Source organism: Mustela putorius, unplaced genomic scaffold (assembly GCF_011764305.1).
Source record: "Mustela putorius furo isolate JIRA1106 unplaced genomic scaffold, ASM1176430v1.1 tig00537301_pilon_pilon_pilon, whole genome shotgun sequence".
Classification (NCBI taxonomy): domain Eukaryota; kingdom Metazoa; phylum Chordata; class Mammalia; order Carnivora; family Mustelidae; genus Mustela; species Mustela putorius.
In genome coordinates, this window is record NW_025422439.1 from 578,237 (window position 1) to 590,795 (window position 12,559).

The 12,559-nt window shown below is 45.9% G+C and overlaps 1 protein-coding gene across 9 annotated transcripts in view; it reads right to left on the reverse strand.

Moving 5' to 3' along the window:
• Positions 1–12,077, reverse strand: part of TNC (tenascin C) — a 92,868-nt gene extending 80,791 nt beyond the window's left edge. For 2 of the 9 annotated variants that reach the window (XM_004774060.3, XM_045074020.1), the window contains exon 1: positions 11,520–12,070. The gene's annotated coding sequence lies outside the window, so the exon portion shown is untranslated. Of the gene's footprint in view, positions 1–11,519 lie in introns of all 9 variants that reach the window. The other 7 variants (XM_004774059.3, XM_013046602.2, XM_004774062.3 and 4 more) reach the window with 7 other exon arrangements.
• Between the last annotated feature and the right edge of the window lie 482 nt (positions 12,078–12,559).

Genomic DNA, 12,559 nt, shown 5'->3' on the forward strand with positions numbered 1-12,559 from the left:
TAAAGGAATGAGGATGGCTGTGTTCCAATAAAACTTTATTTATAAAAATAGGCTGCCACCTGGTGGCTTCCTGATGGTTGCTGGACTATAGTTGTAAAACCAGATACAGAGTGAACTGGACAAGAAGGAAACTAACCTTTTGTTGAGAGCCTTCTATATATCTGTTTTGTGCCATGCCTTATGCTAGAAGCTTTTTATACATGCAATCATTTATCTTGTCATTTGTCATGGCAACCTGGTGAGACAGGTATTATTATGCACATCTGAAAGTTAAATTGAGATTCAGGGAGATTCAGTGACTGGTTTAAATGAACAGCTGGCATTTGGACCCTACCTTGTGACTCTAAAATGCGTGCTCTCAATTACTACCCAGGCTGATTCATCAAGCAACTTCCTGTTTATATAAGGTGAAAAAAAAAAACTTTTTTTAAAGGTTTTATTTATTTATTTGACAGACATCACAAATAGGCAGAGCTATAAGGTGAAAATTTAAATTACTGCTGCTCGGTAAAGAGAGAGATCAGAGCCCAAGCAGACACCTCACCTTCCATTTCCTAGATCTTTAGCAGCAATCTGGTGGCTGTCTGTGTGTAAGCACCGGAATATTTGACCTCTTTCTCCCAGAGCCTCTGGCTGGACCTCAAGTTTTGTACACTTCCCCTTTGGAGAATGCTTAAGCCAAGGTGTACTGTTTGCAAACACTTATTAGTTTTTAGGCAGTTGTTGGCAAGTTTCCTTTGGCCTGAGATGGGATTCCAGAGTCTGCTGAAGCCTGGCTGTGCTCATTGATCATCTCAGCCAAAAAGAACTGCTAATTAGGGTGACACCCCACTTCTCTTTACCTCTAGAGTTAGGTTTTCTTGCTCTGGGCATTCCTGTTTCAGCCCGAGTGGTTTGCTGGGCTTTTACCATAGGTCTAGATGAGTGAGAACAAATTTATAGTCCTTTTAAAAATCTATGAAGCCTTGTGCTCTAGTGCAGAATTTACCAGAATACATTCCAGAATGTTTTTAGGTACATGTCCTGTGGAAAATGGCATTTGTGGTCAAGTAACTTGGGGGACATGGGTTAAACAAAGCTGAGTAGGTTCCTGCTACAGGATTTTTTAGATCATGTACTCTTCTCCCCAAAATCTCCCACTGGCTTCTAACCACACTTAGAATAAAATCTAAACTCCCAGCAGAGTACCTACAGAGCTCATTTCTCTGTTTTATTCAGATCTCTGCCTAATGTCATCTCCATGTCTCACCCTTTGAAAAGGACACCCCACTCAAAACCATCTCATTGTCTGTTCCCTTACTATGTTTTCTGTTTCTTCTTAGCAAATAGTTGCCTGAAATTGTACTCAAACGTTTATTTGATTCCTTATTATCATCTATCTTCTTCCTCCATAATGTAAGCTCCACAAGGAGCTTAAAAGAATCTTGCATATCCTCTTATCTACTTTATCTCTACCTCTAGAATGTGAGCTAAGAATTCCTGGGGCGCCTGGGTGGCTCAGTGTGTTAAAGCCTCTGCCTTCAGCTCAGATCATGATCCCGGGGTCCTGGGATTGAGCCCCACATCGGGCTCTCTGCTCAGCAGTGAGCCTGCTTCTCCCCTCTCACTCTGCCTGCCTCTCTGCCTACTTGTGATCTCTGTCTGTCAAATAAATAAATAAATAAATCTTAAAAAAGAAAAAAAAGAAAAGAATTCCCAAGAACAGGACGCAGTGGAAAGGATTCCCTAAACCCCTTTGTCCACAAAACACTTTTAGAGTTGCATCTCATGAGAATGTTGCTCCACGGGCCACAGTTTTGGTAACTGCTTGTCTAATGGAGCTTTATTCCCCATGACCATTTCAACAACAGGTAGCAAATATGACAATAAAATGTTTATACCCGACTGAGTTTTGTACTAAGCAATGCACTCGCCCTTACACCATTTAATCATCACAATAACCTTTTGGAGTAGGTGCTACTATTTTGCCTTTACTATGGATGAAGATGAGGGTAAGAGAAATTAAGTAACTTGGCCAAGATCATGTTGATAAGAAAAGAGCAAGCCCTTGAACCCAGAACTAATGCCAAAGCCATACTCTGAACAATTAGCTGATCCTCTCCTGTGAGATGAATTTCTCCATGTCCTAAGACAGAGAACTCTTTGTCTCCATCCCTCCCTTGAGTCCTTCCTTCCTCCTACTGGCTGTAGACTGATCCTTGTTATAACCTCCAGATAACAGGATCTCCTGTGACTCAGCCTCAAATCCCCAGACAGGCCTCCTCTGTCCTTGGTACTGGTTTTTCCAAACCCCAGGCAGGGCATGCTTTGATCCAGAAGCTTCCTCTGAAAGCAAGGGCATTCCTTGAAGTCTGTGCCCTGAGATAGTTTCCTGTCCTAGAACAGGGCTGGCTTCCTTCTGTCATAAGTCACGACAGTTGACTACACAGTAGTAGTAGACAGTAGTAGACAGTAGACAGTAGTCTACACAGTTGGAAGCCCAGGGGGCAAGACATGAAAACAACCTCAAGTTTTGGGCTTTCTAAATAAACTCTAGTGAGGAAAGAGAAGTCCAAATCTGGGACACAGTAAGAACTCCTGTCTGTGTTTGAAGGTTAATTTTATTCCAATTGTGCTCAATTTCAGATGAACCAGATACAAATTCTCCTTTCAAGAACTATACTGGCAGGAGCAGTTGATCTATGAGCAGACAGCCAGTTCCAGAATGATAAGGGTGATGACAGAAAAAGATACAGGGTCGAATAGGATGACAATAAAAGGATATCTCCTCTACCCAGAGGAGAGAGGTGGTTTTTGAACTGAATTTTGAAAGGAGATTATGAATAGGTAAAAAAAAAAAAAAAAAAAAAAAAAAACAAGGGAAGGATATTATAGGAAAGAGGGAGTGGCATTTTCCAGGGCATAAAAATCATGAAACAGTTGGTGTTGAGAGCATGGATTACAGCTGAAGTACAAGATGTGTTTGGAGGTTGGAGGCCAGTCCATGAAAGAAATTGAATTCTAGGTTGAAGATCTAAATTTTTTTCTGTGGCCAGAAGAGAATCGTTTGGGAGTCTTTAAGACTGGGAAGGTTTACCTACAACCCAGGTTGAGGGACAGATTGAAAGGAAAGGCTGGTGGGATGGTAGCTGCTGGGAAAACTATTGCTATGGTCCACCTGTGAGATGCATGACCTGAACTAGGATGATGAGGGAGGGGTTGGGGAGTCAGTGAACTGATTTACTCATTAAGGCAATAGAATCCACAAGATTTGGAATATGGTGGTGTAGGAAAGAAAAAGTGGAAAGGGAGAAAGAATTAATCCCAAATTTTAGCCTTCATTATATCTGCTGAGAGGGGAATAGGTTGGGAAGGGGAGAAATTGGATGAGTTTCAGATTTTGTCACTTCAAATATCCTGCTTTCGAATGAAATATATTTGAAGTCACTGCCTTGGATGATCCTATCCTGAGATATTCAAGAGGAATGATGGTTCCCCAGTGAACTAGGACATCTAATGCAAAACACCTGGCTCCATCTTATACATGGAGGGAAAGCATAAATAAGACACAGTCCACTCTAGTGGCTGTCATAATTGTTGACTGCCAATCAGAAGTGCAGGTGGCTTGGGTGAACTTGTTATTAATAAGAAGTTGTCAGAAATAGGTGACACTGGAGTGCTGGAATGGCAGAGAAGCTCTGAGATGGGCCCCAGTGATACTGCTCCTCCTGTTCAGATCTTTGTGCAATTCTCTTCCCTTGAGTGTGGGATGGCCTGGTGGCTTATTTCTTACAAAAAAATATATGGCTAAGGTGATGGGTATCACTTCCACAGGTAAGCTGTACAAGATGTCTGTTTGTTTGCAGGCTGTCTCTCCCCATCTCTCTTTTTCTTTCTTTCTCTCTCTCTCTCTCTCGTTGGCTTTGAAGAAACTAATGGTCATGTTGGAGAAGTCCATGTGGCAAGGAACTCAGGGTGGCCTTGAGCCAAAAGACCTCAAGAAACTGACTATAGCCAACAACCATGCAAGTGAGCCTGGAAGCTACTAATTCCCCAGTTGACCCTTCAGATGAGACCCCAATTCTGGCCAACACTGTGAGTGTAGCCTCAAGAGTGACCATGAAGTAAAATGTCCAGCTAAGTAAGCTATGCTCACATTCCTGACCTAAAGAAATTTTAAGATAACAAATGGATGTTACTTTAAACCACCAAACTTCATGGCAATTTATTACGCAGCAAGAGATAACAAATCTAGTGGCCTCTTGCCTCAACCCATATGTGCTAAAGCTGTTCAGAGAATAAGAATCCAATAATTTTCCCTTTTTAAATAATATATTAAATCTGACATTTTTTTTTTTTAATATTGTCCCTAGCTTCCAAAAGCAAGAGTCAGAAGACCTCAGACTGAGACCTGACCCTGTTGCCAGCTGGCGTGAGATCTTAGAGAGACTTTTCCCTCTTCTGAGTCTCAGTTTCACTATCATCCAAATAAGCGGAGTTAAACCAGGCCAGCAATTTACAGAAACTTTATTATTATTATTATTATTATTATTATTATTTTGCCACAGAACTCTTTGACCAAATTACATTTCATGAGGAAGCTCTGTGTACAAAACAGATAAAAGTGAAGGGCTTAAGTTAAAATCAGATTGAATGGAGCCCCTGCTTGGCCTCCCCATCTCTCCACGGCAGCCCCCAGATCACCTTGGAGGTGGAGCCCTGGCTTAGAGGCTGCCGATGAGCCCTTTTAATGTCAACATCCTTTAGGTTCTCCGGAAAAAATTTTTAACAAACCACCTCTGATTTAGAACACTCTCTAAGTGAGAACACTCTACTGTGACATATCTACATCAAGCCACCTCCTTGTGACCATCCCAGGACCCAGGGCTGGAGTTTCCCAGAGAGCAGCTCGCTTCCCTTGGGGGCAGCACCAAAGGTGCCGGTGCCCAGCATGAGATGATTTTTACTTCCCTGAGTTCCCTAGCAGGTGGGTTCTCTCCCGCTCCTTGGGTACTTGCTTCTCCCAGACTGTTTCTTTCCTAACCAGAAAGTTGTGGCTTTCTTGTCTGGATGTATCCCCATGCTTTCTTGGTATTGCTGTTGTTGCTGTTATTTTGTATCCTGGTGCCTAGACTGGATGCAGTGTTTGGGAGAGGCTCTGGCTGGCTGAGAGCCCAGGACTGCTTCGGGCTCCCTTGTTCTGGCTGTAGTGTGTCACTTCTGCAGGGAGGCCACGTGTTCCTGCTGGACCACATGCCTAGAAAGTTCCCCAGTGCACTGCCACGAGCCAGGAGTTCCTTATGCTGCACATGTAGGCTTAGAGCTCTGAACAGAAACATACTGACTTGCGCTCAGTATTCAGTCCCCTCCATCTCTCTTTCTGCCAAGTATGGTTTTGCCCCTGAACATAACCCTGGATGATAAATTTGAGTTCTCCTCCTCCTCCCAAGGATCCCCTGGCCTGAAGTCTAACACTGGCAATTCTCTTATCAGTTAAGCATTGCTTTCTCTACAGAACAGCCCTTTAAAAATGTAAATATTCTCCTGGAGAGTAACCTGCTGTCTTTAACTTCCTTCTTTTCTGAAAAAGGGAAGAAAACCTGAGGGCTGAGGGGCACAGTGAAGGTATAGTTGTGGGAGCTTTCCACTCTCCACTTTGTGCAAATGACAACCCTTCTAGCCTCAGTTTACCTACCTGTAAGGTTATCTATGGTTGCTGGGACAATCTAGGAGTGAGGCATGGGAAAGTCATTTTATATGTTTATAAATTTATGTGCATCCTATTTGGTCAAAAACTAACCCAACAGAGAAAAATGCTTCAAAAGCCATGGAACATAGTTCAGAAGCGAGGCAATGCTGTGCTATTGTTCCATTTCCTTTGGGACGGCAGAGAGTTTCTTCAACAATAACTTACTGGGGGCCTGGTACCTGTCAGCAGGTGGCGAGGCTTTGGGGAAAAGGAGCAAGACACAGTTGCTGCCTCTCTGATGACCTTGATGTCAGGGGTGTGCAGTTAGGTGGGGCAGGGGAGGGGATTATCAAAGTATTTACAATGCACAGAGGTCAGTCGGGGAAGCAGAGAGTTCTGAGGGAACTAGGAGAGGGGTAGCTGAGCCAGCCCAGGCTAGGCATGGCTTCACGAAGCTGCACTTGCTTCTGTGTGTGCACCTGCTTCAGGTCTCGGGCTGGTGAAGGGCCCCAGGTGTGGATCAATCTTCACCCTGGGCTGCTTAGAGTCCAGTAGAAGAAACACATTGCATCAGGAATTATACACTAATTATTTCATTACAGTTTCCACAGGAAGTGAAACCAGAAGGAGCAAGTCAGAGATACCGCCAGTGGCTGCCCCGCTGAAGAGAAGAACACTGGGGTTCTCATTCTCTTTTCATTCTCTCTTAGAGAGGGTGTCCAGCCCTCTCTGTTACCAGAAAATGAAAAGAATTAAGGTGTCAAGCTTGACGTGCATATCCTAATGGTTTTATTTTATTTATTTAATTTATTTAACAGACAGAGATCATAGTAGGCAGAGAGGCAGGCAGAGAGAGAGAGGGGGAAGCAGGCTCCCTGCTGAGCAGAGAGCCCGATGTGGGGCTCCATCCCAGGACCCTGGGATCATGACCTGAGCAGAAGGCAGAGGCTTTAACCCACTGAGCCACCCAGGTGCCCCCTATCCTAATGGTTTTAAGTATGTGTTCAGGACTCGGAGCTGGGTTTGAGTTCTGGCTCCGATATTTACTATCTGTGTGGAAGCTACTTAAACTTTTTCAGCTTCAGGATCCCCATGTTTGAACAGGGGGTGGTTACACTGGCTGGATAGTTGATGACTCAAAGGCAAAATGCCTGTAGAGTTGTTAGGAAATGTTAGCTATTACAATCACCCCCACACCCCAGCTAGAAGCCCTTCCTGGACCTGTTCACGCAGGAGTTCATAGCAGCCAACTCACCTCCTCCAGGGCAAGAGCTAGCCACTGCTTTGCTCTGAGGCAAAGCTGTTAACTTTCAGAGCTTACAAAATCTCTCCTGCTCTTGACACAGGGTGTTTGGGGGATGGGAGTGGGTGTCAAAGGACCAGCCAAACCTATTCAAGTTACCATGGCTACAGAATTAAGAACCTGTGAATTTCAGGAAATTGCAAAAAATCTGAAACAACTTGGCATGATTTTTTTTTTTCCACTTCCATTCACAAAGAGACTAGAAATGCACGTGGAAGGACATTTCCTTGCACAGTTTGCGTTCAGTGTGGGCATTTTGCTCGTAATCCTTCACGGAGGGTCAAAGGATACACTGACAGAGCTCAGTGAGGTTATGACTAAGTAGAGGCCAGAGATATGACACAAGGCAGAAAGAAACAGAAAAACAATTCTAGGCTTGAGGCATTACTGAAAGAAAAGTCTGGTTACCAGGGTTGGAAACAGGTAGGCACACAGACTATTCCCCTCTACCAAGAAGTCACGTGGTACACGCAGCCCTTTATGATAAGTAAGGCCTTTTGTCGGGATGGGGTTATTGCCTGGAGATGGCAGGAGTTTGATGGGGTTTTCCCTGTTGGAAGGGAGCCTTCGTCTCATGTTTCCCACATGTTGGAGATGTTCAGATTGGCCGGGTTTAGATTCACGGGAATCCCCTCTGATCTTCTCAAGTCGAGAAATAACTGAACATCACCCTCATCTCTAGGACTTCAGGGAAATTTGTGGCTTGGAGCCTACAACCCTTTATTTCCCAATCGTCTTCAGATTCACTGCCCCAAGGCTGGGCACACTGATCTCACTCTGTCCCCACATCAGCCCTTTTACACCAGATGCTCGGCTTAGCTGGCTCTCAGAGAGGGTGTGGGGCAGGTGCGGTCCTGCTTCTCCAAGCAGGGCTCCAGCTTGCAGAGCACAGCAAAGTATGTGCCTCCTTTCCTGGGAAGAAAACCAACAGTAATGACCCGACTGCTACCTTTAGTGTCATTCTCTCTCTCGGGGCTGAAATTCGAACTTTTCTGTTTCTAGGCAGAGAACTGCACCACTATAAGCTGACCTTTTCTGGGCACCATGAAAAATGATATATGCAGGGCTATTCTGTAAAGTCAATAGATACCAATGTCAGCCGGGGCTTCTCTACCATCTGGCCAATGACTGAAAGAGATCATTCAAGGTTCCATAAGGGGTCAGCCCTGCCTGACGTCAGGAAGCAATAAAGCACGGTGGAAAGAAGAGTAAAGTTTTAGAGAGTGTGGGTTCAAAGCCAACTCCGCTCCTGACTTATGGAAAACCCTCATGTGAACCACTTAACTTCTTGGGGTTTTCACTCTCTGTCCATAAAATAGAGGGAGTGATTTATAACTTGCAGTGTTACACTGAGAATTAGATAAGGAACGACTAATTCTAGCACACAGTTAGCCTCATTGTTAATTACTGTGTGTATGTGTTTTATCCTCACCACAAGGAACTGTGTATCTGGGGTGAGCTGAATGTCTGGTACTTTCCAAACTGAAGTGACTTCAGTGTGGAGAGACTTGTGCTTTATACCTGTTAGATAGCTTTGCTTTCCTTGTAAGAAAACGTGGCTGTGTGTCTACAGAAGCCCAGGGGAAGAGCAGAATAGGTGTTTTTAGTTCATCGTGAGCATCAGAAGGGGGAGAATTAAGGAGGGCATGTTTTTCAACCTGTCAGCTTGAATTCCCTTCCCAAATTCCATTCTGGTTATATGATCAGGCTACTGCGTATTTATGGGTGGCCACAGTCTGGCTGGAGGGGTAGATTTAGTCAGAAAGGAAGTTTTTTTCCCTTCTAAAGACAGCGAGCACGAGAAGCAGCAGCATTCAGAAAGCACACGGTGAAATGTGTTTCTGATTTGGGGGTCACCGGGACCTGGGTCTGAAAAGTGGCTCCATGACCCTGCATTCTAGGATCTGGAAAAATTATTCATCCTCTCTACTCTTCAACTTAGTCTTTATCCAATAAGCATGATCCATTTCTCAGAGACGTCGTGTGGATGTTTCGTGAGATGATGTGCACAAGAGAGGCACAGAATAGAGTAGGCTCTCCATGATCATTAAAATAAATTAAAATCAGCATCCCATGTTAAGCCTTTTATGTTTCCCATATTCTTGTCTACTGTCTTACTCGGGGAATCGTATGGATTCCTGTTCCAGGTGGGGACCCGAAGGGGCGAACTGCAATGCAAAACAGCAGCCTGAATGTGCACTGCCTTGTTTCATGATTTTTAACTGCATTTTGTGTCACTTAAGGTTCTGGGGAAATGTCCCAAAGGGCTGAGAACAATGGGGTGAGTTTCAGACCCTCCACTCCCACATCAGCCAAAGCAGTTCCACATTTACCTCCGTACTGGAGTTCTGCCATCAATTTCATTTAATGAATGTTTCCACAACTAAATATAAGTTTGAAAACCACTGTCTGAGAACATGGATTTCAGATAAGTCCTTATAAACTGAGAAGCAAGAAAACTAAGAAAAACCTCCATTTATTGAGCCCCTACTACGTGTCAAGCACCGAATCTGCCATATACTATCTCATTTGGACGTCACAAAAGCCCAGAGAGATACAGATCGTCACCCTCTTTATATGGACAACAAAACTGAGGGTTGGAAGATCAGTAATTTCTTTGGGGGGAGGAGACAAGCCGTTAGTAGAAGATGAGATAGGGAAGCTAGGTTTTTCAAACAAAGCACAGAGAAAAAAAAAATCTTTAAAGACTGTAGCGTTGGTCATACCCCTTTTAATCCTTATCCAATTCACACTTTTCTGAGCAAACCAGAGAATATTCATAATGTGTACGCATTTCTTCCCCTAAATGTCGTCATCCACCTGAAACACGTATGGTCAAAGCACAATCACCTCCATTGCAATAGGCTCCGATGCACACAATGCCAGCAAATTTCCCCCAGATTTCTTTAGTGCTGAACAAACCTCCCCCAGTCCTCCATTGGGCTGACCATATCCAAAGGGCAAAGCAGAAAGCTGGCGGGGGTGGGCAGCAGGGTTTATTTCTAAAGAACATATGGGAAAGCTTCATAAAAAGTGGCGAGGGGGTAGTCCACAAAACATGAAAAAGAGGCATTCATTCTTCAAGTGGGCCTCCCTGTCCTGCTCTCACTCTGGACGGAGAGCATTTCCAAGGAGACCCCCCCGCAGCATCCTACTTTATAACTGACAGCTTTCGAATCTGCAAACGCCCAAACTCAAAACCTTGTGCATTCTGGAGTCAGAACCTGACATTTACATCCAGCCCTGGGCTGTTCCCTTTCCCCTAACCTGTGCCAAAACAACCTCCTGCTTGTGAAATATAGCCAAGTCTCCGACCTGCCAGCCCAGTGAGAAGCCCTCAGAATAGGGAGATGAAAAGAAGGGGGCTCGGGGTGGGGGTGAGGAACACATGAGAAACAGTCCAAGATTGCCTAAATGCCTCTTTTAACTTCCAAGGTGATGGCAGTGTTTGACAAATGACAGTGATTTTTCCAAACTTCTGGTTACTGAGCACTCACTCTCCCAATGCTTTATGCTCCATTTCCTTCTCATAATGACAACAGAAGTTATTGTCCCCATTTTAGGTAAGTGGACACTGAGGCCCACGGAGGTTGCAGATTCTCATCATGGTAACATCTATGATAGTGGTGGTGGGGACACCAAAATGACTGACGCCTGGCTTCAAAACCCAAGCTCCTAATCCCCTTGTAGCACTGAAGAGAGAGAGGACCCCCTGTGCCCTTCTCAGAGTCTGCCAGGTAGATCTTCCCAGCCAGGGGGCAAGGGGTTTCTCAGGGCTTTCTGTGATGAGGGGTGAGGAGGGGGAGGTGATTCTAGAAAGATGCAGGGTACCACTGGCTCTAAGCACCCCAAGACATGCACAGGTACCCAGCCCAAGGATCAGTGAATCAGGAAATACCCAGGGGGAGTCCCCCTGCCTGTGGGTATGCATGGAAGTTGGGGTCCCCCCTCCCACCTAGTATTCTAGCTGCTCATCTGGCCCTAGGACTTCCCTCCTCCCTTCTGTTCTTCAGCCCTCCTCCCTCTCTCTATCTAAACACAGGGAGGATGTGGTGGAATGAGGGATGGATACAAAACTTTTGTACACTGCAAGGTGAGCGCCGTTTAGATATACAATTTTATTGTTCTGTCATCCTCTATCAGCCTTCCCTTAACCTATCCCAGAGCAAGACCACAAACGATCTCCACCTTCAAATTCTACCAGTCTCCCCCGCAGACCAAAATAATCACAGGTGAATCAGCCAGGCAGGGAGTTAAGAGAAGATTCCCACTTTTCCTCTGGAGGACACAGAGCTAAAAACTTTACAGAAAGTTCCCTCCACGTGCGACTGCTCATAAAACTCAAACAACGCCCCCCCCAAACCTCCAAGTCTGGGAGGGGTAAGCAGAAGACAGTCAAGGTGCATCTGATCATAACAAATACACCGTTTTGCCAACGGCGAAGACACGGAGGACGTTTTATAATGATGAGCCCACTGCTCCTCTGACACCAAGAATGCAAACAGTGCGCCATAACGATCTTTGGTGATGCGGGTTAAACACACTTACCTCTCCGGAGTTGGGAAGGACCTAGATCCTTGAATGAACCAGCTCCATGGAGTCAGTGCCTGGCTGTGAGCAGCGGGGCTCCCACGTGCGCTGCCCCCAGCGTCACCCGCAGCCACACAGTCTTTGTGCGAAGAGAGGCCGGCGTGAGTCTGCGCTCGCAGGAGAGCAGTGACAGTAGGCAGGCTGTGGCCAGCGCAGCCAGCTTTGGCTGGCTTATATAGCAGCTCCTGCCTCTGTAATGGGACGCCTCGCCTCCAGACATCCTTTCCTACTTTTTCAGTTGGTGAATTAAAGGAACAGCCCTCCCAGCGGAACAGGGTTAGCTCATGAAAGACGCACTCACTCCCTGCTCCCTGCCAGGAAAGGAACCCATTTGCATACAATTTATGGCAAAAGTAGGAATTCCAGCTTCCCTCTTCTGCCTCCTCCCCTTCTCCACCCCCAACCCAGACCCAGAGCAGCTGTAAGCTAGGTGTGATTTTTGCTTGGCTCCCCAAACGGATTTTCTCATTGTGAGACAGAAGCCCAGGGAATGAGAGGGCGCAGGACCGGCAGCTCTGGCTCTGCTGCTCAGGCGGGCTGGAAACGCCACCTCTACCCTGGGCTCGCGGCGCGCTGGGGCTCTGCTCCGCAGCTGCTCAATGGCACCTCCAAAAGGAAAGGGGCTGAGCCCAGTTCCTGGAAAGAGGACCTAAAGCCCTGCAGAAGCCTGGGGCGGTTGGGTTTCTCTGGGCCAGCAGAGAGATAGCCCAGGATTAGCTGTCAGCAGCAGGGCAGTGCGGGGAACAGCAGATCTGCCCCGCTGGTCTTCTGGGCGAGGGAGCCTGCCCAGCTGCCCAGAGGCTTCACCCTCCCAGCAGCCCCCCCAGTCCCCCCCATGAGGGGCAGCTTTGTGGACAATGCCCATGTTCCGTGAATGGGCCCGTCTTCTAAGTAGCACCTCCTGGGGAAAACCTTTCTGAAGTTTTCTTCTCAGTGCAGAAAGGTATCCAGCACAAAGAAAAAAAAAAAAGGTTAACAACTTAATTTTTGAGACATAA